General features: G+C 47.7%; 1 protein-coding gene across 1 annotated transcript in view; it reads left to right on the top strand.

The window, feature by feature from the left end:
- The window catches only part of LOC119977218, a 469,907-nt gene that overhangs the window by 175,013 nt on the left and 268,210 nt on the right, over window positions 1-26,684 (top strand). The window contains exon 3 of the mRNA XM_038817936.1: window positions 17,949-18,044. The gene's annotated coding sequence lies outside the window, so the exon portion shown is untranslated. The remainder of the gene's footprint in view (window positions 1-17,948; window positions 18,045-26,684) is intronic.

Raw genomic sequence — 26,684 nt, 5'->3', positions numbered from 1 at the left:
AGTGCTCCTGATCCAGGAGTATCTTCTGATCTTCAAATTGCAGATCAAATGCAGAGTCAGAACCTGACCTGAGACCAGAGCTTTGGAGGAAGCAATCTCACTCAGCTTTGCTTCTGAGTGAGGCAAGGTCTTGATAACCAGATGTACAGAAATTGAAGGCGTTTAGTGTTGATACATGTCAAAACAGCTTTGTACCAACGCAAAATTGCAGTTTGATTTCACCATAGTCCATTTTTCTGACAAGGTTTTGAACCACTTGTGCTTATATCACAATCAACACATTTTCACGCTTTTGAAGCTACTAATTAGTTCTGTTGATTCAGGATAAGTGCTCCGTTTACTCTCAAGGGTAAATGACTTGTCTGTAGCCAAGAGCAAAATACTGACCTTACAAAACCAGCCAGTGCTTAAAAAACTTTAGGGTGGGATTTTCCCAGACTTTTTCAAAATGTCGGTTCCAGTGAGAAAACTGGGGAAAATCCCAGTGCTGGCGGGATACATTTTTTGTATCCATGTGATTCACGCTGTGCTCGTTTCACGCTGTGCTCGTGACAGTTTGCCTCTGATTCACTCGCCCCGGGAAAACGTAATCTCTGTAATCAGTGGGGCGTTGTTTTAAAAGCCTCCCCGGCTCTTGTTCCAAGTACCCAAGTACAGTCGGGTGGAGTGGGGGGTGGGGGAATGGCTGGCAGGAAGAAAGCACCACATTTCACGGAGGGAGCCCTCACCAAACCTCTGGAGAGGCCTGACATCCTCTACCCGCGATCAGCCAGATGTCTATCCAGCAAGGTCACCACCCCTGCCTGGGAGGCTTTGTCCACAGTAGTGAATGCCAGCTCGCTCGCTACAGTGCCGAAAAAAGATGAATAACCTTCTTTGTGCAGTCAGGTTAAGTCTGCCTCATCCGTCCCACGCTGCACCCCTTAACAAACCCATCACACCTCCACGATCGAGTCATAGAATTTACAGTGCAGAAGGAGGTCATTCGGCCCATCGAGTCTGCACCGTCCCTTGGAAAGAACACCCCACTTAAGCCCAGGCCTCCACCCTATTCCTGTAACCCAGTATCCTGACCTAACCTTTTGGACACTAAGAGGCAACTTATCATGGCCAATCCACCTAACCTGCACATCTTTGGACTGTGGGGGAAAACTGGAGCACCCGGAGGAAACCCACGCAGACAAGGGGAGAAAGTGCAAACGCCACACAGATAGTCACCCGAGTCCGGAATTGAACCTGGGACCCTGGAGCTGTGAGGCAGCAGTACTAGGCTAGCCACTGTGCTACTATTCATCCCATGATGATATCTCTCTCAGCCATGTCACGAGATCCCAACAACGTTATGCTGCCCCCGAGTAGTTAATCTGCTCCTCGCCTCCCCACTCCAACTCCTCTCCCACACAGGCCAGACTTCATCACCATCTGACCCAGTGGACTCCCATCTGCAGACCCCCATCTGTCTCCTTGCAGGAAAAACGTGAGCACAATTGCCGTGAGCAGGCACAGCCTGCTAGAGTCATATCTAAGCTCAGAATCCTATTGCCCTTTGAGGAAAGAGCCCTTGAGCTGTCCAGGAGGAGCAGGACTGCATCTGTGCAGAAGGCGAGGTGGGCCGAAGAGATAAAAGTGAGAACCCTCAACACTTGCAGCCATGGTGCAAGCCTCACATGACGTCCACTTTCTCCCATCAGTCTGCTCCTGTGATGCACTAATGACATCTCGTTTCTCTTGCTGGTCAATTGGTTGACCAGTCCGGATGATCCTCGCTCCCTCTGGCAACCACAAACACACCCAGCTCCGAGTCATCTCAGAGACAAACATTGAAGAGGCATCACAGCTGTCACCTGCACCCCTCATCAGAGCAGATACTCACACCTTGGTGGGATTAACTAGTAGGCAAGCTTCTGGGTCACTCATTGGTGAGCACCTTATAGCTGAAGATCCACACCAGGAGGAGGAAGGAATATCCCAGGGATCAGGCACTCTGAGTGATGCCAAGAACTCTGCTGAACCCCTGGCCAATGACGAGCCTCTGGGACTGGTTATCCCAGAGTCGTGAGCATCAGGAAAGGATGACTGCATATCTCCTTGGATTGGATTGCCTTCTGTCTGAAGAGGTGATGCTGTCATTCCTATGCAATGAGGCCAACGTTGTGAGGGTGGCATCTGTGCAGTGGAGACCATCGCACAGGACATGCACTCCATGGCGGGGTATATCCACTCCATGATTCACCTCATGAACTCCATGGCTGAGGGCACAAGCTCCATGGTGCCGGGATTCAGCTTTATGGTGCAGACACTAGTAGGAATCCAAGAGTGTCAGGGCGCGATTCTCCGCTCCCGCGGAAAATCGCGAAGGCTGTCGTAAAATCGGCCGACTTTCACGACGGCCTCGGAGCCCGCTCCCGGCACCGGATTCACCCCCACCGGCGGGACTAGGAGCGGGGCTCCGGAGTTCTCGGCGGCGCGGCCAATGACACGTGGCCGCGCCTATATGACGTCAGCCGCACATGCGCAGATTGGCCGGCTCCAACCCGTACATGCGCGGATGATGTCATCGCGCAGACGGCACGTATCCGTGCATGCGCGGTGGCCGTCTTTCCCCTCAGCCACCCCGCAAGACGTGGCAGCTTGATCTTGCGGGGCGGCGGAGGGGAAATAGTGCGTCTGATTTGGACGCTGGCCCGACGATCGCTGGTCACCGATCGCTCTTGCCCAGATCGGCCGCCTAGAAGCCCCAAACGGGCATCTGGCGCCCGTTTCACGACGGCAGCGACCAGCTGTGTTTGCCGCCATCGTGAAACGGTCGTGAACGGCAGGCCGCTCGGTCCATCCGGGTCGGAGAACCGCTGTTCGCCGTAAAAAAAACGTCGAGCGCCGATTCATCCGAGCCCGGGGGGGGGGGGGGGGGGGGGGGGGGGAAGAGATTTGCGGGGGGCGTAAAAAATGGCGGGGGGCCCTCCCGCGATTCTTCCATGCCGCAGGGGGAGCGGAGAATTCCGCCCTCAGTGTCAGAGGAAGGCGGGACTTCTGGATCTCACTCCAGCTGCCCCTTTATCCCATGCAGGAGCCCAGGGATCCCCCGGCACCCAATGCGAAGAGGGTTACCAGCTCAGCCTGGGGTTTTCCAGCCAGGAAGCCCTGGGGATATTTAGCTATCTGAAACCCCCCCCCCCCCTGTGATCGACACACCTCCAGCCTCGCAAATTGAGGAGGGCAGCACTACAACACCCATGCAGCCCGCAATTTAGTCCCGGCCTCCAAGGGACGCCTGCCAAGGTAATCTCTGACAACAGGGCATGGAATTCAGCAGGCCACCTCAACCTGAGCATTGAATCCTGGGATACACCGAGATCGAGTGGAAGGTTGAGGAAGAGTAAACGATAGGCATCTAATGGGCACTGGCAAACCTAGGCACTAGTAGAGATATTAGTATCACACTTGTATTAAAAATAATTTTGGTCACCCATACAGATCCTCAACACTATCAAGGGCACCACCATCTCCTGAACAGGGTTACTGAGAACTTCATCATGTGGGCCACATCTGTATTACCTCTCTGTTATGGGGGCATGAGCATTCTCCTTGGAGTTCCACGCTTGGGGGCTAAACTTACAACTATTCTGATGACAGCCCACAGACACTGGGAGCACGTGCAAGCTCCACACAGACAGTCACCCAAGGCTGGAAATTTGAACCCTGGACCTTGGTGCTGTGAGGCAAAAGTGCTAACCACTGAAATGCTGACTAAATTGGCACAATTGACTGGTCAATGAAGATTCAGGGAATTGATCAGGCAACTGGCACTTCCCCTTTGGCAGGCAAGGCTGCTGATGTAAAGACTGCAATTTGCAGTCTTCTTCATCCTTAGGTGGCTGCCGCATTCCCCCGCTCTTGGGACTGTGGATTAAACATGGTTTCCAACTCCCAGCCATGGGGCAGCATGGTAGCATATTGGTTAGCACAATTGCTTCACAGCTCCAGGGTCCCAGGTTCGATTCCCGGCTTGGGTCACTGTCTGTGCAGAGTCTGCACGTTCTCCCTGTGTCTGCGTGGGTTTCCTCCGGGTGCTCCGGTTTCCTCCCACAGTCCAAAGATGTGCAGGTTAGGTGAATTGGCCATGCTAAATTGCCCTTATTGTCCAAAATTGCCCTTAGTGTTGGGTGGGGTTACTGTATTATGGGGATAGGGTGGAGGTGTGGACTTGGGTAGGGTGCTCTTTCCAAGAGCCGGTGTAGACTCGATGGGCTGAATGGCATCCTTCTGCACTGTAAATTTTATGATTCTATGAATGGCTGCTAAGGCCTGCAAAGAACGCCAGCCCCCTAGCGACTTAAGCTGCTGAGTTGCACTTATCTGGGTGCCCGACATCCCCTCCTGTGTCCCCTCTGCAATTGGCTCAGTGGAAGGTGATGGCGACCTGAACATTCCCCTCCATTATCCCCTTCTGAGGTGACTTCACCAGATTCTCATTTTTAAACAGCTGCTGTAAATCGCACACCGTCACACCAGCGCCCAATGAATACTCAGTGAGGGGCAAGTCCTGGTGGGAGGGCTCACTAATTAGGTGCTAATGTATTTAAGTGAGGCTTATGATCTTCTGTGGCAGGTTTCTCATTACGCCACCAATGATGGGCCTGGGATGTACCGCAAATGCAATCTTAACGACAAGAATTGCGTTTCCCAATTCTCGCTGAATTTCCCGTCCACATAGCCATTCTCATTGATGGCTAAGGTAGGCTGAAAATAACATTATTAGATGGTGTGATTCCTAAACAAGTCTGATTTTGCTAAAAATTACACTGGAAACCAATTAAAAATTATCAGTCTGGTGCTGGGCCCGCCAAGTGGATGCAAATAATAATAATACTAATAATCTTTATTGCCACAAGTCGGCTTACATGAACACTGCAATGAAGTTACTGTGAAAAGCCCCTAGTCGCCACATTCCGGCGCCCATTCGGGTACACAGAGGGAGAATTCAGAATGTCCAAATGACCTAATAGCACCTCTTTCGGAACTTGTGGGAGGAAACTGGAGCACTCGGAGGAAACCCACGCAGACACAGGGAGAACGTGCAGACTCCACATAGTGACCCAATCTGGGAATTGAACCTGGGACCCTGGCGCTGTGAAGCTACAGTGCTAACCACTGTGCTAATGGGTCCAAATGATCTATTTGCATCCTCCTGCTGGCACGTGGGTGTGAACCCTGATCCTGCAGCCAGAGGGAGCTGAAGCATAGCAGTCAGTTCAGTACCCGGTGCGGACCTCGATTTTGGACGGACGCCCAATTCTCCGCCGAATCGCGATACGTGTTGCAAGTGTCACAGGGCGGAGAATCTAGACCAATAAATCAAGCATGTGCTATTTGATCAGCTGTGCTGTAATTCGGAACTGTGTTCACCAGAGAAGGATGTGATTTTTAAAAAATATAGCGACTTGTGAGATCCCATATCGACAGATTTTCAAGGAAGCTGATGGGTTTTCATGGCAATTGGGTTTATGAAACTCCATTCTGTCCAAGATAGGCGACAGTAGGAATAAAACACAGTGCTTTGTGAAGCAGCAGTAATAGAAGTTTTCATTTTATATTAATGCCATAGATTAAGCACTATTATTGCATTTCATATTCATGAACTGGCTGACAAAACAAATTTGACTTGTTATTTATCAGGTAAGACAAATGTATATTCCTTCTCGCCTGCATGCTGAGGAAATACAGTATTTACTATTTGTCTAGTGACTGTTCCAGCAGTGGAGCTGAGAAACATATACAGTAACTCATTCACAGCAAAAGTGGATGAATAGTTCTTTCATTTCAGACTGTCAAATGCTGCTGAGAAGTTTAATGTTCCATTGCATGGTTGATATCTTGGATTGTCCAACATTTACATGTTCCAGGATTTGGGGGAGCTATTCATTATTGCTTAATTTATGGAAGAAACAGTTCTTAAACAGACAACAAATCTTCCTTCTTTTGATTGTTGTGCCTAGAACTGACATTGTGTGCAATGAGCTATTAAATAAATAAAAATATATTGCCGGAAATGTGTGTATTCGCAGTTGTGGAATCAGTCTGATAATAAATGCAACTTCGCGATTAATGGGCAAAGCCCCCTTTGTGTGCTGGCTACAAACATGTGAGAAATTGAAAGTGCAAACGCCACACACAGTCACCCAAGGCCAGAATTGAACCTGGGACCCTGGCGCTGTGAAGCATCAGTGCTAACCACTGTGCTGCCCTCATTGGGCTGATTAGAATTTAATGTGGTGACAAACATCCAGCAGGTGAAATTGCAGATGAGGAAAATGGATAACATCCCTGGATAGCCTACAGGTTAAGAGCAGTCAACATTGTAAATATGTAAGCATGCAGGCCGCTAACCGTTTCCTCTCATCCGCATAAGCCCTTGCAGCACACTTCCTCTGCATACTTTATTGCTGCCTTTGTAAAAGTAACTCCCAAACAATCTTTCCAGATGATTTACCCTGAGAGATAGGTGATAATTTACTCACCATTCACAAAATAATGGACACAAGGACCGGTATTCTCCCCTATCCGGCGAGGCGGGGGGTCCCGGCGTACTTGAGTGGCGAGAACCACTCTGGCGTCCTTCGCACCTTTAGGGGCCAGGCCCGCGCCGGAGTGGCTCCCGCTCCGCCGACTGGTGCCAATGGCCTTTGGCGCCCCTCCAACCAGCGTCGGGGTTGGCCGAAAGTCCTTCGCCAGTCGGCGTGAGTCTGCACATGCGCCGGAGTGTCAGCAGTCACTGACATCATCACCGGCGAATGCGCAGTGGAGGGGGTCTCTTCCACCTCCATGGTGGAGGCGGTGGCGGAAGGAAAAGTGTGCCCCCACGGCACAGGCCGGCACCAGAGGTGTTTTAAACCATGTCGGCGGGAGAGGCCTGACAGCGACGGGACTTCGGCCCATCGCGGGCCGGAGAATTGCCGCGGGGGGCGGGGCGCGATTCCCACCCCCGCCGATTCCCGGGTGGCGGAGAATTCCGGCCACGGCGGGGGCGGGATTTACGAAGGCCCCGGCGGGGGCGGGATTTACAAAGGCCCCGGGCGATTTCCCGACCCTGCAGGGGGTCGGAGAATTCTAGGTGCTTTTCAACTTTCAGATTTTAAAAAATGTTTTTCAAATATGCAAGCTAGCATCGGAGAACAAAGAAAAAGTCTGCTCTGAAAAACTGACTCGAAATTTTGGGTGCGATTCTCTGGACTCGTTGCCCTCTCCCTCGATCGAAACAAAGCCGGTGAATAGCAGGACTGGCCGAAAATGAGAACTGCGCCAAGCGCCAAACAGTTTGTGATGCAACCGGCCATCGCCCCTAGGCGAAATTGGGATCTCGCCATAGCGTGGCAAGAGATCAATTATCACCACTTAAGCCCTATTTCCATACAATTAACAGAGCCACCCCATAGCAAACGGCTTCCCGTCAGTCATCGGCCTCCCTAGCAAGTGATCATACTGGCACCGATTAGTACTCCTTTTGAAAAACGTGAACCTGGCGGAAGGGCATCTGCGGGGAGCCAATGTGGTGAGTAGCCATCTTTGCTCACAGGCAAAGTGCCGGGTGTGGGGGTGGGGTGGGGTTTGGGGTGGGGGGGGGGGGGGAAGGAGGGATTACACCTCTGGCAGTACCCCTGGGCTGTGTTGCTGGACTGGAAGGATGATAGAATTTCAAGGTGTTTCTGCTGACACTCACTCCTAGAGGACAAGTTTAAATTTTGTATTACTCAACACAAATACTGTTACCAAGGCCAAGCTTTGAAACAACAAGCATATACACATACTAATCATTAACTGGGTAATGAATTTAGTTGTAGTTCATTTTCTTACTGTGCTAAATAAGGGGCTAGAATATGCTAATAGCAAGTTAAAAGAAGTGGCAGAGTGATCCTGTGTGATCCATGAAGAACATAAGATTGTGTGTAGGATACCAGTGACCAGGTGTGCACTGTGATGGATGCCCTTGGTGAATCTGATAATTAAAAAAAATACACAGCCTTCTTATTCCCATGAAGAAAGAGATGAATGTATTTACCTTGGTGAAATTTTCACTGGTGAAATCCAGCAGAGGGCAGCAGAGCAGAGCTTCTGATTGGCTGTTCCGGGGAGATTTGCATATGTGCAGTGCGGTCAGCGTAAGTTGAAGGTGTACCTGCGCAAGTGACCCGAGGAGTTCGAGGGAAGGCAAGCATCCAGCAGAGGGCAGCAGAGCAGAGCTTCTGATTGGCTGTTCCGGAGAGATTTGCATACGTGCAGTACGGTCAGCGTAAGTTGAAGGTGGTTTGTGAAGGGGCTGTTCTCGAGTGACAGCTTTACCCGAAACACTACTTACGTAGTGTCTCCCACCCATCCTCCTCCTCTAACCAAAAAAAGTTCTGTCCGTTGGATTGCTAAACTAGCAAGTTTTTTTTTTTAGTTTTCAGTAGTTGGGAAGTTAGTTCAGTGGAAATGGAGGCTCGGGCAGTTGAATGTTCCTCCTGCAGAATGTGGGAGGAAAGGGTCACCTCGAGTGTCCCTGCTGACTACATTTGCGGGAAGTACACCCAACTCCAGCTCCTCGAGAACCGCGTTAGGGAGCTGGAGCTGGATGAACTTCGGATCATTCGGGAGGCGGAGGGGGTTATTGAGAGGAGTTATAGGGAGGTAGTCACACTTCAGGTAAAAGAAGAAGGTAAATGGGTTACCGTCAGGGGAGGGAGAGGGAACCGGCAGGCAGTGCAGGGATCCTATGTGGTCGTTCCCCTCAATAACAAGTACACCGTTTTGGATACTGTTGCGGGGGACGACTTACCAGGGGTAAGCAATGGGGCACAGGTCTCTGGCACAGAGTCTGTCCCTGTTGCTCAGAAGGGAAGGGAGAAGAGGAACAGAGCACTTGTCATTGGGGACTCCATAGTTAGAGGAACAGACAGGAGGTTCTGTGGGAACGAAAGAGACTCACGGTTGGTGTGTTGCCTCCCAGGTGCCAGGGTTCGTGATGTCTCTGATCGTGGTTTTGGGATCCTTAAGGGGGAGGGGGAGCAGCCCCAAGTCATGGTCCACATAGGTACCAACGACATAGGTAGGAAGAGAGATGGGGATTTGAGACAGAAATTCAGGGAGCTAGGGTGGAAGCTGAGAGCTAGAACAAACAGAGTTGTTATCTCTGGGTTGTTACCCGTGCCCCGTGCTAGCGAAGTGAGAAATAAGGAGAGAGAGGAGTTGAACACGTGGCTACAGGGATGGTGCAGGAGGGAGGGTTTTGGTTTCCTGGATAATTGGGGATCATTCTGGGGTAGGTGGGACCTCTACAAACAGGATGGTCTTCACCTGAACCAGAGGGGTACCAATATCCTGGGGGGGGAGATTTGCTAGTGCTCTTCGGGGGGGTTTAAACTAATTCAGCAGGGGGATGGGAACCTAAATTGTAGCCCCAGTGTACAGGATGTTGAGAGTAGTGAGGTCAGGGGTAGGGTTAAAAGTTCGAAAGAGGGCATCGGCAAGCAAGACGCTGGTTTGAAGTGTGTCTACTTCAACGCCAGGAGCATCCAGAATAAGGTGGGTGAGCTTACAGCATGGGTTGGTTCCTGGGATCTTGATGTTGTGGCGATTTCGGAGACATGGGTAGAGCAGGGACAGGAATGGTTGTTGCAGGTTCCAGGATTTAGATGTTTCTGTAAGAACAGAGAAGATGGTAAAAGGGGGGGGGGGGGGGGGGGGGGAGGGGGTGTGTGGCATTGTTAATCAAGGAAAGTATTACGGCGGTAGAAAGGACGTTTGTGGACTCGTCTGCTGAGGTAGTATGGACCGAGGTTAGGAACAGGAGAGGAGAGGTCACCCTGTTGGGAGTTGTCTATAGACCTCCGAATAGTTCCAGAGATGTAGAAGAAAGGATTGCAAAGATGATTCTCGACAGGAGCGAGAGTAACAGGGTAGTTGTTATGGGGGACTTTAACTTTCCAAATATTGACTGGAAATACTATAGTTCGAGTACTATAGATGGGTCAGTTTTTGTGCAGTGTGTGCAGGAGGGTTTTCTGACACAGCATGTAGACAGGCCAACAAGGGGCAAGGCCACATTGGATTTGGTATTGGGTAATGAACCCGGCCGGGTGTTAGATTTAGATGTAGGTGAGCACTTTGGTGATAGTGATCACAATTCGGTGACATAGATAAGCTGCAGAGCTGGGCTGAGAGGTGGCAGATGGAGTTTAATGCGGAAAAGTGTGAAGTGGTTCACTTTGGAAGGAGTAACAGGAATGCAGAGTACTGGGCTAATGGCAAGATTCTTGGTAGTGTAGATGAACAGAGAGATCTCGGCATCCAGGTACATAAATCCCTGAAAGTTGACACCCAGGTTAATAGGGCTGTTAAGAAGGCATATGGTGTGCTAGCCTTTATCAGTAGGGGGATTGAGTTTCGGAGCCACAAGGTCATGCTGCAGCTGTACCTACTCTGGTGCGGCCGCTCCTGGAGTACTGTGTGCAGTTCTGGTCACCACATTATATGAAGGATGTGGAAGCTTTGGAAAGGGTTCAGAGGAGATTTACTAGGATGTTGCCTGGTATGGAGGGAAGGTCTTACGAGGAAAGGCTCAGGGACTTGAGGTTGTTTTCATTAGAGAGGAGAAGGCTGAGAGGTGACTTAATAGAGACATATAAGATAGTCAGAGAGTTAGATAGGGTGGATAGTGAGAGTCTCTTTCCTCGGATGGTGATGACCAACACGAGGGGACATAGCTTTAAATTGAGGGGTGGTAGATATAGGACAGATGTCAGAGGCAGTTTCTTTACTCAGAGAGCAGTAGGGGTGTGGAACGCCCTGCCTGCAATAGTAGTAGACTCGCCAACTTTAAGGGCATTTAAGTGGTCACTGGATAGACATATGGATGAAAATGGAATAGTGTAGGTCAGATAGGCTTCAGATGGTTTCACAGGTCGGCGCAACATCGAGGGCCGAAGGGCCCGTACTGCGCTGTACATAAGAACATAAGAACATAAGAACTAGGAGCAGGAGTAGGCCATCTGGCCCCTTGAGCCTACTCCGCCATTCAATTAGATCATGGCTGATCTTTTGTGGACTCAGCTCCACTTTCCGGCCCGAATACCATAACCCTTAATCCCTTTATTCTTCAAAAAACTATCTATCTTTACCTTAAAAACATGTAATGAAGGAGCCTCAACTGCTTCACTGGGCAAGGAATTCCATAGATTCACAACCCTTTGGGTGAAGAAGTTCCTCCTAAACTCAGTCCTAAATCTACTTCCCCTTATTTTGAGGCTATGCCCCCTAGTTCTGCTGTCACCCGCCAGTGGAAACAACCTGCCCGCATCTATCCTATCTATTCCCTTCATAATTTTAAATGTTTCTATAAGATCCCCCCTCATCCTTCTAAATTCCAACGAGTACAGTCCCAGTCTACTCAACCTCTCCTCATAATGTTCTATGTTCTATGAAATGTGCACCTTGAAATGAGCCATGTGTGTAAACGTTCAGGGCTGTGGTAACCTTGACACGTAGTGATGGGGATGGCTGGAGGTCAGGTTTCAAAAGGTGGCAGAACCTCTCAGTACCTCCCTGGTGAATGCAGTTTCCCCTCTAGCAGTCCAATGATGGTGCACTTCTACCGATTGACACAGCTACATGGGCAAGGGCCAATGCATTGTTGTGCTGGGCTGCAGTTAAGATGTGGTTGCTTTTCAGGTACGTTGCTATGGTGACATGGAACAGATTTGTGCAATTGGGCTGGTTTACACTGAGCATGTGAAGTTTGAATGGTTTCTATTGTGTGACATAATTTATCATTGATGCTTCGCCAGTTGATTTATTGTGCGCGCTGATGTTGAGAAATTATTGTCATTTTTAAAAAAAGTTATTGCCTTGTAGTCTACAGTTGTGAAAACATTCCTAAAATGTAGGAAATATAATTTTGTATTCTTGATGGTGATTTTGATAATCAGCTACATTGATTACTAATTTTTCTGCCTTATTAATTCCATAATTCCTTGCAAACTTCTGGGATATCAATAGACCAGAATTAATGAAGCTCAAGGTTATTGTTTATTACAAAAAGCTATAAATATTAATTAAAATATCTTCCTCGGGCTGATTTCCTGATTCAGTGCTCCGAGCGAGAGGTGGTGATCACCGATTTATCTGACAGGGATGATTTTAGTTTTGGATTGCTGCATAGGTTGAACAGCTTTCTGCCTGTTCTGTGCGGGCGACACAGTGGCACAATGGTTAGCACTGCTGCCTCACAGCTCCAGGGACCCGGGTTCAATTCTGGCTTGGGGTGACTGGGTGGGGTTTGCACTTCCTCCCCGTGTCTACATGGTTTTCCTCTGGGTGCTCCGGTTTCCTCCTACAGTCCAAAGATGTGCAGGTTAGGTGGATTGGCCATGATAAATTGCCCCTTAGTGTCAAAGAGGTTTGGTGGGGGCACTAGAGTGGATGTGTGGGCTTTCCAAACCGGTTGACCCGATGGACTGAATGGCCTCATTTTGCACTGTAAATTCTATGATTCTATGATTATCTTCTTGTTGTGGGTAATTTGATGGAGGTGAGGTGCAGTATTGCACAAAGGAAAATGGAGAAAAGGGTTGGAATAATGACACAACATTGTTTGACCCCAGTGTTGATGCTGGTGCAGAATTTGTAGAGTTCCAAGAGAGCAAAACTGCCGCTGCACCTGGACCGACTTCTGCTACTGTGGACGGACCAGCACCGGTGCCATGTGGAACACAATTGATTCCAATGAGAAATGGTACGGGATTCGCTGGTTTTGCGATTGACACTCACGAGGCTGACAAGTTGCAGCCGCATATATACATTACACTAACCACACACACACACCATCCCAACCAACATGGTGGCAGTGAGAAGAGCAGTCCCTGATTCACACATGCCATGTTCGAGACCCACCTGGAGGAGATGCGGATGACCCGGCCCGGGAAAGAGGTTGGTAGCTGCCACCATCCACCGTGCCTGGGCGCAGGTGGCAAAGATGGTCAGCGCCGTGGACACAATATCCGGACCAGACAGCAGTGCTGGAAAAAACTGCACAACCTCCACAGAGCGGCAAGTGGCATGAACCCCATCCCACAAACCCGTAAGCCCCACCCCCCTCCACCACCACCACCTGGAGGATGGGCAAACCCTCATCCTGCACCACATGTCGGCACACGTACTGACCGCCATGGCCGGGTACCCTAGCTACTGAGGCCACCAACTACCCACCCCCTGGGCTACATACGTTGGACTGCCTAATACTGCCATTTTCCTTCCCCCCCCCCCCCCCCACCCCCCCCCACCCCCCCCCCCCCCCCCCCCCTCCAGGAGAAGGCTGCGCACAACTGCCGGGAATGGGAAAAGACTGGAGGACCACTGGACTTGCAGCACCTGACTGTGGCAGAGCAGAGGGCCCTGACGTGGTCGGCAGCCTGGAGGAAAGGGAGGTCGTTGGGGTGGAGTTCAGGTGCGGACAAGGAAGTGAAACACTGTTGAATTGTCAACCACACTCCCCAACACCACTACCCTCACCCCCCTCAACTTCACCCCCATACCACCCTCACCCCCACCAACCTCCCCACGGTCTGATCATGCATGCTGCCTTGTGGCTTGCAGGACCTGCCGGAGATGGAGCTGGTCTGTCTGGCATCCCCCAACCCCAGCTAATGTCACTTCCGGAGCCCCCTCATGAGCCGAGCAGCGACCATGAGAGCAGCTCGAATGCCAGCCCTCCGCCTGAGACCCAAGAGACCCTGGAGCTCATGTCCGGGGAAGACATTGACTTTCCGTCTTAATTCTATATGTTTGTGGATGATACAACTCTGGTGGGTCGTATCTCAAACAACCATGCACTAGACTATAGAAGGGAGATAGATCACTTGGTCGCATGATGTACCGAAAACTACCTCTCTCTAAATATCAGCAAAATCAAGGAACTGATTATAGACTTCAGGAAGCGTAGTGCAACACACACCCTCATCTACATAAATGGCTCCGAAGTGGATAGCTTTAAGTTCCTGGGCGTCATCATCACCAACAGCCTGTCCTGGTCCATTCACGGTGATGCAACAGTCAAGAAAGCCCAACAACGTCTCTACTTCCTATGGAAGCTAAAGAAATATAGCATGTCTGCATCGACTCTCACAAACTTCTATAGATGTGCCGTAGAGAGCATCCTATCCGGCTGCATCACAGCCTGGTATGGCAACTGCCCGGCCCAAGATTGCAAGAAACTGCAGAATGAACTCAGCCCAATGCATCACAAAAGCTTGCCCCTTTGCATTGATCCTGTCTACACCTCCCGCTGCCTCTGGAAGACAGACAGCATTATCAGAGACCCCTCCCTCCTAGGCTTTACCTTCTTCTAGACCCTTCCATCAGGCAGAAGTCTGAAGACCTGCACATCCAGACATGGGAACAGCTTCTTCCCCACAGCTACCAGACTCCTCAACAAGTCTCCCTCGGACTGATCTGTTCCTTGCAAGACAGTGTTCATGACGCCCTATGCTGCACTTGCTCATGTATTTGCTTTGTTTGGCCGGTTTTCCACACTAACTAATTACTTATTTGTCAATGTACTTTGTAGATTATTCTTTTTGTCTACTGTGTACGTTCCCTTGGCTGCAGAAAAATACTTTTCACTACTTTGATACGTGTGACAGTAAATCAATCAATCTTAAGCCTTCATAGGTGACAGAATCAAAGGCTTTCATCAGTCAGAAAAGGAGCAATTGCTTTAAGTGGAACTTGGTCGTGGCCAGGAAGACAACATAAATGTTTTAGCGATGCCCTTAGCACATACCGGCAAGTAGGGTACCCCCCATGGCTCGTGACCGACTAAAATAGAGAAGGCTAGTTTGGGAAGGCTCCAAGCGTATTGAGAGATTATCAGGAGTACACAGAGGCAAAGTTGAGGTGTCAGAGAATGCACAAACATCCCAATAAATCATCTACCCGTACCCTCCAAGCATTACCTGCCCCACACGTGGCAGGGTCTGCAGACTGATTTATCAGCCATCTCCAAACTCATTCAACCAGAGTGGAAGCAAGTCATCCTCAATGTCAAGGGATTTCCACAGCAGGGAGGAGCATCTTTCAAGAAATGATAAATTGTGAATTCCTGTGTTTTCTATGCTAATTTGAATGAATAAAAATTAATGGGATTCAGGCCTATAATTTGGTCCTCGTTGAAAGTGTTCAATTAAGGAATCAGCCCTCATATCTGAACTATTAAAAAATAGCAGATGGAGAAAAGTTGCAATATATTTACTTTAAAAAGTGAATGGGTATTTTTCAATTAGAAGGACAAATACCATGTCTAGTGGGTACTCCAATGTTTGTTGCTTTGTACCATGAGGATTGGTAAGGCTCTTCTTTTACTTGCCAAAATAATCAGCAGGTAACTTCTAACAACTCTTTTGAAATTGCACATTTGAACAGGTCCACCCTGATAGCATTGAAAAATGTTAGGGGCACGATTTCCCCACCGTTTTGCGCACAGTGCCGATCCTTTGCACCAGGAGCATCGCGGTAGAGACCCAAATCGGGCTTTCTGCCGGGCGCAAAACACACGCGAGTCATGGTGACGGCTACTCCAGGGGTCTTGGAAGCCAATGGAACCTCATATGTAGTCGGGGCAGGTCATGCCCATGAAAGGGGGGGGGGGGGGGGTGAAGGGAGGCAGAGGCCCCTTTAGTTCGCACTGCAGAAACAAAATTTCTAAGTGGAGACTGATCAGTGAGCAACTCCCCAAGCCCCCAGAAAATGACTAAATGTGGGTGAATACATCTCTAGATCTCACCCAAAAAGCCGCAACACCAAACCTACCCAAAATGACATCTAATCATTTTTGGAGACTCATGCCCTAGATTTCTCACTATTTTTCAATATCATCATCACATACTGTGAAACAGGCTTATGTGTGTGAGTATAAGTGTAACTGGCTTAATTAAATTGAAGACAGTTAGACTACAAGGGTTAAAACATCAAAAAGGGGTAGGTGTGAAGGCAAGTGGAAATCAACAGAGCTAAAATGGAGTGACAGGGGGTCAGAAGGAATACATTAGGCAGATAAAGGATGTGTTTTAAAGTTAATTGTTGTACTTCAAAAGGAAAATATACAATTGGGAGATTGTAAATAGGTGACCCAAAGTAGTAAGTTTACTTTTATAAAAGAAAACATGAAAGATTGATAAATTCTTCAAAAAGACTGGAGAAATTCTTCAAAAAGACTGGAGAAACAATAGAGTTAAAGGCCAATAGAAAAAAAACTATTTAAAGAGAAAATTAAGACTATTGGGTCTGATTATAAGATCTTGACAAGACCATGTGTGCTGGAGACTAATCTGTGAACTCCACCTGCTGTGACGTGGCTGCAAGGCTTTTGAGACAAGCTGTGGCTTCTCAATATCGAATGAGGGGGGGGAAATGTCTGTGTACGAATCCCCTATAGCATCAGTGAATTTTGTGGCAACATTACTAGATTACTAAATGGATAAATTGTGCAAGACAACTTTGATACTATCTGCTTTTGTGTGAATCTATCCATGTTGTTACAACACCCCGGGCTAAGGGGCAGTCAATTCCAGCCCCCTTGACCCAGACTCGTAACACAATTGGATTAACAAATCATTCTTTCAAAAATTCCCAAAGTCTTTCACACTTCGCTGTCCAATAATTAGTCACCTGGTTTATAAACACAATTCCTTTTTCTTAATAGCAAGAACTATAATGAAATATGCAGCAAATACAACTGGTTAACTATTATTTAATTCCTAATTCCCCACTTTTAATTTGGCCCTGACTCCTGCACACATATACACACACACACACACACAAGACAAACAAACACAGTGGGGGAAGCAAAGGATGAAAATAATAAGTAAAAGAAAAAAAGAGTCTTTGTTTCAGATGGTTGTCTTTAAGCAGACCTTCCTTCAAAATAAGTTTTCATATCCAGGTCTCTGTTTGCAGCATCTAATGGTTTCACTGGAGATTCATTCATTCACATTCACTGTTGGTTTAGAAACACATTAACTCACAGTCTTTCTAGAGGGAGAAAGGGAACAGATCCTTGTCCCTGTGTGTCCAGGTCTCAACTTGCTTTCATTAGGTTTTGGAAATCATTCCACTCAGGCAGGATCCAATCATCACCTATTACCAGGCGGAATACATGCTTTTGGCCAATTAATTGGTCATTAGCCAACCAATCGAACTGAGTCCCACCTCTCGGGTGCCACAAAGTCTGAGTCTCGCTGTCCAAAGCTAGCAGCACTATATACTATGTTGCAACTTCTTGAATTACTTATTCTCTCTGCTGCTTGACTTAATGATACATGTCCATTAAGCATCCATGGATCAAAAATAAAGCGGAAATAAGGGAATCAACAGGATGGACCCTTACGTGTCCAGCGCAAAATGACAATCGAAGCCATCCAACATTGCCTGTGGAGCTGTTGGTTGTCTCTGGTGATTTTTGACTCCACTTGCTCCATCTGGAGTCGGTGCTTTAAATACCAACAAAGTATTGAATATATCATTGGCATTTCGATGTAGGAATCATTGAATCCTCTCAGGCCATATTCTAATGGGTATCATCAGGGCTGCTCCTTTAAACAGCAAGACCTAAAAAAAAATCAAGCAATCAATCGAAGAAAGGTCGACCAGCTTTTAATCTTGTTAACAGTTTGATCTTTAAAATAAACACTCCAGCTGCAGCTGATTTAAACTTTCAAGGCCAATTGATTACTGCTTCTGGCTCTGCTACAAATGCAAAATGTATGACAGTAAGCACAGTGTATTCTTGGATGTAGCATATAATTTGTGCCCACTCAGTAGTTTGCAGAGATTTTTCAGTATGTTTTTTCTCTCTCCATGAAATATCATGCGCTAAATTTGTGCTGAAAATAAATGTTTGATTTTTTTTTAAAACCTGACAGATGGCCAAGATTGGGGAAGAAAGGGGCCAGGACAACAAGCGGTGAACGAATTTCCAATCTGCACAGGCACCCACTGATAAGTGAAAAGCAAACAAGGTAGAAAAAGGAATACGTCTTCCTGCTCTGTCTGGTCATGGAATTGTAATTAAATGTTTGTGGACTTGCCTCAAGGAAAAAAAGAGTAAATTGCACTCCACCGGTAGTGGCTGACCCTGCCTGCCTGTGCTCTCCCGCCCCATGACTCCCTCTCTCTCCCCCCACCCCACCCCACCCACTCACCCACCAACCAACCCACCAACCACCTTTTTTACTTTCAAACAACCTCCCAGCAGATTGGTCAGCATTCATTCAGTCAGAAGTCACCACAATGGGAAGAGGGTTGAGCTGACCTGTTTGTGTTTTTTTTCTTACTCTCTGCTGAATTGTTTTCGTCCACCAAAATCACAGTCGATTTATTCTTAGAGTGAGGAACTGATGTAAATTTTAAACAAAAAATAGACTTGCTCCATTGAGGACGAAAGCTTTCCTCTTTATTTGAAAATAAAAAGAAAATGACTCAAATCTGGGCAGAAGCTTTCTTGCCAGCAACTGTTTTTCTTTTAAAGTTGGGGTCTTCCCTTGAATTGATTTTGAAATTTTGGAGCAAGCAGCAGCTGTGTAGGTGTACTGTGTGATTTAGGTGTACTGTGTGATTTAGGTGTACTGTGTGATCTAGGTGTACTGTGTGATTTAGGTGTACTGTGTGATCTAGGTGTACTGTGTGATCTAGGTGTACTGTGTGATTTAGGTGTACTGTGTGATCTAGGTGTACTGTGTGATTTAGGTGTACTGTGTGATCTAGGTGTACTGTGTGATTTAGGTGTACTGTGTGATCTAGGTGTACTGTGTGATTTAGGTGTACTGTGTGATCTAGGTGTACTGTGTGATTTAGGTGTACTGTGTGATCTAGGTGTACTGTGTGATTTAGGTGTATTGTGTGATTTAGTAATCACCATGGGTGCACCGTGTCTTTTGCATTTACATTGGAAGTAAGTGACCCTGCGTAAAACACAAAGGATAATAAATATATCCAGTGAAAGATGATTATTCTTATGATGTTTATTTATGAAAATGTTTTATTCAAGTTGAAGGATAAATTTATTAGCCTATTTTGTTGAAGGGAAATTGGTAATTTTTTTGTTTAAACTGGAAAATAAAACATTTTGCCATAGTCTTATCCAGGCAAAAGGAACATTATAATTTCCCCTGATGACTGAGACAATTACAATGCCTTGATCCTATGCCAAATGTATCATTATAACATGATGGGTACATTAAGAGCAAATTTTAAAAATGCTTTTCCCTTCCAAATCCGTTTCAGATAAAAATTGTTTCTAATGCATTTTTGTGTGCTCATTAGATCAGAATTCCTGGTAATATTCAAAAGGGTTGGGGTGGGGGTGGTCACGCCTTACATTTAATAGGAAGGGCCGCAAAACTGTATGCGACTAGACTTTTGCAAGTAATGGAAGGGTGGGGGATATTCCAGGCCTGAGCTTACAGATTGTGGGTAAGTACAATTCTGCTGATGCTGATCCAGCAGAGGGCAGCAGAGCAGAGCTTCTGATTGGCTGTTCCGGGGAGATTTGCATACGTGGAGTGCGGTCAGCGTAAGTTGAAGGTGCACCTGCATCAGTGACCCGAGGAGTTTGACGGAAGGCGAGCATCCAGCCGAGGGCAGCAGAGCAGAGCTTCTGATTGGCTGTTCCGGGGAGATTTGCATACGTGGAGTGCAGTCAGCGTAAGTTGAAGGTGCACCTGCATCAGTGACCCGAGGAGTTTGACGGAAGGCGAGCATCTAGCCGAGGGCAGCAGAGCAGAGCTTCTGATTGGCTGTTCCGGGGAGATTTGCATACGTGGAGTGCGGTCAGCGTAAGTTGAAGGTGCACCTGCATCAGTGACCCGAGGAGTTTGACGGAAGGCGAGCATCCAGCCGAGGGCAGCAGAGCAGAGCTTCTGATTGGCTGTTCCGGGGAGATTTGCATACGTGGAGTGCGGTCAGCGTAAGTTGAAGGTGGTTTGTGAAGGGGCTGTTCTTGAGTGACAGCTTTACCCGAAACACTACTTACGTAGTGTCTCCCACCCATCCTCCTCCTCTAACCAAAAAAAAAGCTCTGTCCGTTGGATTGCTAAACTAACAAGTTTTTTTATTTTTATTTTTCAGTAGTTGGGAAGTTAGTTCAGTGGGAATGGAGGCTAGGGCAGTTGAATGTTCCTCCTGCAGAATGTGGGAGGAAAGGGTCACCTCTAGTGTCCCTTCTGACAACATCTGCGGGAAGTGCACCCAACTCCAGCTCCTCGAGAGCCGCATTAGGGACCTGGAGCTGGAGCTGGATGAACTTCGGATCATTCAGGAGGCGGAGGAGGTTATTGAGAGGAGTTATAGGGAGGTAGTCACACCTCAGGTAAAAGAAGAAAGTAGATGGGTTACCGTCAGGGGAGGGAGAGGGAACCGGCAGGCAGTGCAGGGATCCCCTGTGGTCGTTCCCCTCTATAACAAGTATACCATTTTGGATACTGTTGCGGGGGACGACTTACCAGGGGTAAGCAATAGGGCGCAGGTCTCTGGCACAGAGTCTGTCCCTGTTGCTCAGAAGGGAAGGGAGAAGAGGAACAGAGCACTTGTCATTGGGGACTCCATAGTTAGAGGAACAGACAGGAGGTTCTGTGGGAACGAAAGAGACTCACGGTTGGTGTGTTGCCTCCCAGGTGCCAGGGTTCGTGATGTCTCTGATCGTGGTTTTGGGATCCTTAAGGGGGAGGGGGAGCAGCCCCAAGTCGTGGTCCACATAGGTACCAACGACATAGGTAGGAAGAGAGATGGGGATTTGAGACAGAAATTCAGGGAGCTAGGGTGGAAGCTGAGAGCTAGAACAAACAGAGTTGTTATCTCTGGGTTGTTACCCGTGCTAGCGAAGTGAGAAATATGGAGAGAGAGGAGTTGAACACGTGGCTACAGGGATGGTGCAGGAGGGAGGGTTTTGGTTTCCTGGATAATTGGGGCTCATTCTGCAAACAGGATGGTCTTCACCTGAACCAGAGGGGTACCAATATCCTGGGGGGGAGATTTGCTAGTGCTCTTCGGGGGGGTTTAAACTAATTCAGCAGGGGGATGGGAACCTAAATTGTAGTCCCAGTGTATAGGATGTTGAGAGAAGTGAGGTCAGGGATAGGGTTAAAAGTTCGAAAGAGGGCACCGGCAAGCAGGACGCTGGTTTGAAGTGTGTCTACTTCAATGCCAGGAGCATCCGGAATAAGGTGGGTGAGCTTGCAGCATGGGTTGGTACCTGGGATCTCGATGTTGTGGCGATTTCGGAGACATGGGTAGAGCAGGGACAGGAATGGTTGTTGCAGGTTCCAGGATTTAGATGTTTCTGTAAGAACAGAGAAGATGGTAAAAGAGGGGGGGGGTGTGGCATTGTTAATCAAGGAAAGTATTACGGCGGTAGAAAGGACGCTTGAGGACTCGTCTACTGAGGCAGTATGGGCCGAGGTTAGGAACAGTAGAGGAGAGGTCACCCTGTTGGGAGTTGTCTATAGACCTCCGAATAGTTCCAGAGATGTAGAGGAAAGGATTGCAAAGGTGATTCTTGATAGGAGCGAGAGTAACAGGGTAGTTGTTATGGGGGACTTTAACTTTCCAAATATTGACTGGAAATACTATAGTTCGAGTACTATAGATGGGTCAGTTTTTGTGCAGTATGTGCAGGAGGGTTTTCTGACACAGTATGTAGACAGGCCAACAAGGGGCGAGGCCACATTGGATTTGGTACTGGGTAATGAACCCGGCCAGGTGTTAGGTTTAGATGTAGGTGAGCACTTTGGTGATAGTGATCACAACTCGGTTATGTTTACTTTAGCAATGGGCAGGGATAGGTATATACCGCAAAGCAAGAATTATAACTGGGGGAAAGGCAATTATGATGCTATTCGGCAAGATTTAGGATGTATAGGATGGGGAAGGAAACTGCAGGGGATGGGTACAATCGAAATGTGGAGCTTTTTCAAGGAACAGCTACTGCGTGTCCTTGATAAGTATGTACCTGTCAGGCAGGGAGGAAGTTGTCGAGCAAGGGAACCGTGGTTTACTAAGGAAGTTGAAGCACTTGTCAAGAGGAAGAAGAAGGCTTATGTTAGGATGAGACATGAAGGCTCAGTTAGGGCACTTGAGAGTTACAAGTTAGCCAGGAAGGACCTAAAGGGAGAGTTAAGAAGAGCGAGGAGAGGACACGAAAAGTCGTTGGCGGATAGGATCAAGGAAAACCCTAAGGCTTTCTATAGGTATATCAGGAACAAAAGAATGACTAGAGTAAGATTAGGGCTAATCAAGGATAGTAGTGGAAATTTGTGTGTGGAATCAGAGGAGATAGGGGAAGCATTAAATGGATATTTTTCGTCAGTGTTTACACTGGAGAAAGACAATGTTGTCGAGGAGAACACTCAGGTTCAGTCGACCAGGCTAGATGGAATTGAGGTTCAAAAGGAGGAGGTGTTAGCAATTTTAGAAAATGTCAAAATAGATAAGTCCCCTGGGCCAGATGGGATTTATCCTAGGATTCTCTGGGAAGCCAGGGAGGAGATTGCAGAGCCTTTGTCCTTGATCTTTATGTCGTCTTTGTCAACAGGAATAGTGCCGGAAGACTGGAGGATAGCAAATGTTGTCCCCTTGTTCAAGAAGGGGAGTAGAGACAACCCTGGTAATTATAGACCTGTGAGCCTTACTTCGGTTGTGGGTAAAATGTTGGAAAAGGTTATAAGAGATAGGGTTTATAATCATCTTGAAAAGAACAAGTTGATTAGCGATACTCAACACGGTTTTGTGAAGGGTAGGTCATGTCTCACAACCCTTATTGAGTTTTTTGAGAAGGTGACCAAACAGGTCGATCAGGGTAAAGCTGTTGATGTGGTGTATATGGATTTCAGTAAGGCGTTTGATAAGGTTCCCCACGGTAGGCTATTGCAGAAAATAAGGAAGTATGGAATTGAAGGTGATTTAGCGGTTTGGATCAGTAATTGGCTAGCTGAAAGAAGACAGAGGGTGGTGGTTGATGGCAAATGTTCATCCTGGAGTTCAGTTACTAGTGGTGTACCGCAAGGATCTGTTTTGGGGCCACTGCTGTTTGTCATTTTTATAAATGACCTGGAAGAGGGTGTAGAAGGATGGGTTAGTAAATTTGCAGATGACACAAAGGTCGGTGGAGTTGTGGATAGTGCTGAAGGATGTTATAGGATACAGAGGGACATAGATAAGCTGCAGAGCTGGGCTGAGAGGTGGCAGATGGAGTTTAATGCGGAAAAGTGTGAGGTGGTTCACTTTGGAAGGAGTAACAGGAATACAGAGTACTGGGCTAATGGCAAGATTCTTGGTAGTGTAGATGAACAGAGAGATATCGGCATCCAGGTACATAAATCCCTGAAAGTTGCCGCCCAGGTTAATAGGGCTGTTAAGAAGGCATATGGTGTGCTAGCCTTTATAAGCAGGGGGATTGAGTTTCGGAACCACAAGGTCATGCTGCAACTGTACATAACTCTGGTGCGGCCACACCTGGAGTACTGCGTGCAGTTCTGGTCACCACATTATAGGAAGGATGTGGAAGCTTTGGAAAGGGTTCAGAGGAGATTTACTAGGATGTTGCCTGGTATGGAGGGAAGGTCTTACAAGGAAAGGCTCAGGGAATTGAGGTTGTTTTCGTTAGAGAGGAGAAGGCTGAGAGGTGACTTAATAGAGACATATAAGATAGTCAGAGGGTTAGATATGGTGGATAGTGAGAGTCTTTTTCCTCGGATGGTGATGACCAACACGAGGGGACATAGCTTTAAATTGAGGGGTGATAGATATAGGACAGATGTCAGAGGCAGTTTCTTTACTCAGAGAGTAGTAGGGGTGTGGAACGCCCTGTCTGCTATAGTAGTAGACTCGCCAACTTTAAGGGCATTTAAGTGGTCACTGGATAGACATATGGATGAAAATGGAATAGTGTAGGTCAAATAGGCTTCAGATGGTTTCACAGGTCGGCGCAACATCGAGGGCCGAAGGGCCCGTACTGCGCTGTAGTGTTCTATGTTCTATGTTCTAGCACCTCATGCTTTCCACATAAGTGAGTTGCTAAATCTGTTCGAAGTTGATCCCATGTAGCATGGTAGTAGTGCCACACAACACGACGGAGGGTATCCACGATCTGAAGACGGGATTTTGTCTCCACAAGGACTGTGTGGTGGTCACTCCTACCAATACTGTCATGGACAGATGCATCTTTGGCAGGCGGATTTCTGAGGATGAGGTCAAGCATGTTTTTCCCTTGTGTCGGTTCCCTCAGCTTTTGCCACAGTCCCAGTCTAGAAGTCATATCCTTTGGGATTTGACAAGCTCAGTGACTAGGGTGCTACTCAACTACTCTTGATGATGGACATTGAAGTCCCCAACCCTGAGTATATTCTGTGTCCTTGCTATCCTCGCTGCTTCCTCCAAGTGGTGGTCAATGTGGAGAAGTACTGATGCATCACCTGAGGAGTTGGCTGGTATGTGGTAGGCTATATTGCCCATGCTTGTTGCCATACAGCTTCATGAAGACACCTGTGGCAACTCCTGCCCACCTGTATACCATTGTGCTGCCACCTCGGCGGAGTCTGTCCAGCTGGTGGGACAAGATATACCCAGGGATGGTGATGTCTGAGACAATGCGTGTAAGCATTGTTTGTGAGATGACTATAATTAACCTGTGAGTCAGCTCTGACAATTTTGGCACAAGCCATTAATTAAGGAGGGCTTTGCAGCTGGGATTCAAAGCCTGGTTCGAAAAGCATTACCCTGGGTCTCTGTACATAATATATAATCTTTATTATTTGTCACAAGTAGGCTTACATTAACATTGCAATGAAGTTACTGTGAGAATCCCCTGGTCGCCACACTCCACCGCCTGCCTTGGGAGAAAACAACCCAGCCCAAATTTCTGTTCTCACATTTCCTTGAAGAGCAACACTTATAGTGAGGACATTGGCAGAATTCATGGGCATAATGTCCATGGGTGGGATTCTGCAGGAATCGGTGGGGCAGGCATCTCTGGTGCCGAGGAGTGGTGTGAACCACTCCGGCGTTGGGCCGCCCAAAAAGTACGAAATTTTCTGCACCTTCAGGGGCTAGGTCGGCACTGGAGTGGTTTGCGCTGCGCCGGCCGGCGGGGAAGGGGCTTGGTGCCACGGCAACCAAGCCTCAACTGGCCGGCATGAGTTGGCGCATGCGTGTGCTGGCGTCATCCCAGCACCTGCACGGGGGGGTTCATCTCCCGGTCTGGAGCCGGCGGGGGCTGGATTCACGCCGCCCTCCGGCGATTCTCCTACCCGGAGGGGGGTTGGAGAATCCTACCCCATGTTTCTCTGTTTGCCTGGCAACCATTAAAGGCATCTTTTCTGCATAAAATAGATGCTAGAAAAAGTGGATGTGAACATAAGATATAAGAGCAGGTGTCGACCATTTGGCTTGTCGAGTCAATTCTGCCATTCAATATGATCCTGGCTGACCTTGTATTTTAGCTCCACCTTCCACCTTTGCCCCACATAACCCTGTTTCCCTGGTAGGTCAAAAAACTGTCTTTCTGAGTCACGATGGAGAATCCACAATCCACTTGGGTGGATAATTCCAAAGATTCACAATCCTTTGAGTTTCCCTTCATTTCAGTCCAATGACTGACTCGTTATACTGAAACTGTGCCCTCTTGTTCCAGATTCCCCACCCAGGGCAAATAACCTCTCAGTGATCACCTTGTCAAGCCCGTTCAGAAATATGTATGTTTCAATGTGATTGCCACACATCCTTCTAAACCCCAAAGATTATGTACCTGATCTACTCAATCCTTCATACCTGGACCAATCTAATGAACCAGATCAGGAGAGGCCAGTTGAGTGCATTACCTTTAATAAAGCATTATAATATTAGGAGTAGCTTTATGTCAGTAGTATTGCAAAAATATATACTTAAAAACAGAATTATTAGTGGATCCTGGCCTCTCGAACCACCTGGATCAATAGTAATACCTTTTTCAGGCCTTAAGGAGAAAGATATGCAGCAAGAACTAACTTCTACCCGCTGATGATCTCTTGTCCCAAAAGTCATGTGTGGATCATTTAAATATTTGGGAAGGGAGTCTTATGTTTGTAGAGGTGCAATTGGAGCCTACGGCCCTGCATTACTGCTGAAAGCCTGGAGTGGCATCTTGCCACTTTGGAAGTGGAAGCCCTAGGGACAGATTGGGCCAAAGAGGCAGATAGTCAATTATTTTGAATTTTTCCAGATGGTGTTGTAGTCTCAGCATCTGGAAAAATGGAAAAATATGTAATAGTAATTGATTTGTCAGACTCTTGGGACTGGTTCGTTAGACCCAGATCAAGGTCTATACCGATCTGAGCAGATATATGAACCTGGGCCAGTCTGACTCTTCTGTCAGAAATATGCGGGAACCCTGGAATATGGTCAGAGTTACCCAAAATGTTGCTATAGTAGGGGAGTGATCAGTATTCCCTTACTGATCCCATTGGATTATGAAAATTGGGTAGAAACCTGCTTATTCTACACTGGGCCCCAAATTGCAACACTCCCAACACAACTGCATCAAGATTCTACCATGCCTGGAGTCAAAGCTCTCAAGCCGACTGACGGAATTGGGGCAAGCAATTTGAAATAAGTATTAACTAAGGACGGAA

The sequence above is a fragment of the Scyliorhinus canicula genome, chromosome 14 (genome assembly GCF_902713615.1).
Source record: "Scyliorhinus canicula chromosome 14, sScyCan1.1, whole genome shotgun sequence".
In the NCBI taxonomy this organism is placed as follows: domain Eukaryota; kingdom Metazoa; phylum Chordata; class Chondrichthyes; order Carcharhiniformes; family Scyliorhinidae; genus Scyliorhinus; species Scyliorhinus canicula.
The sequence above is the reverse complement of the archived record's forward strand: the minus strand, read 5'-3'. Positions and strand labels throughout refer to the sequence as shown.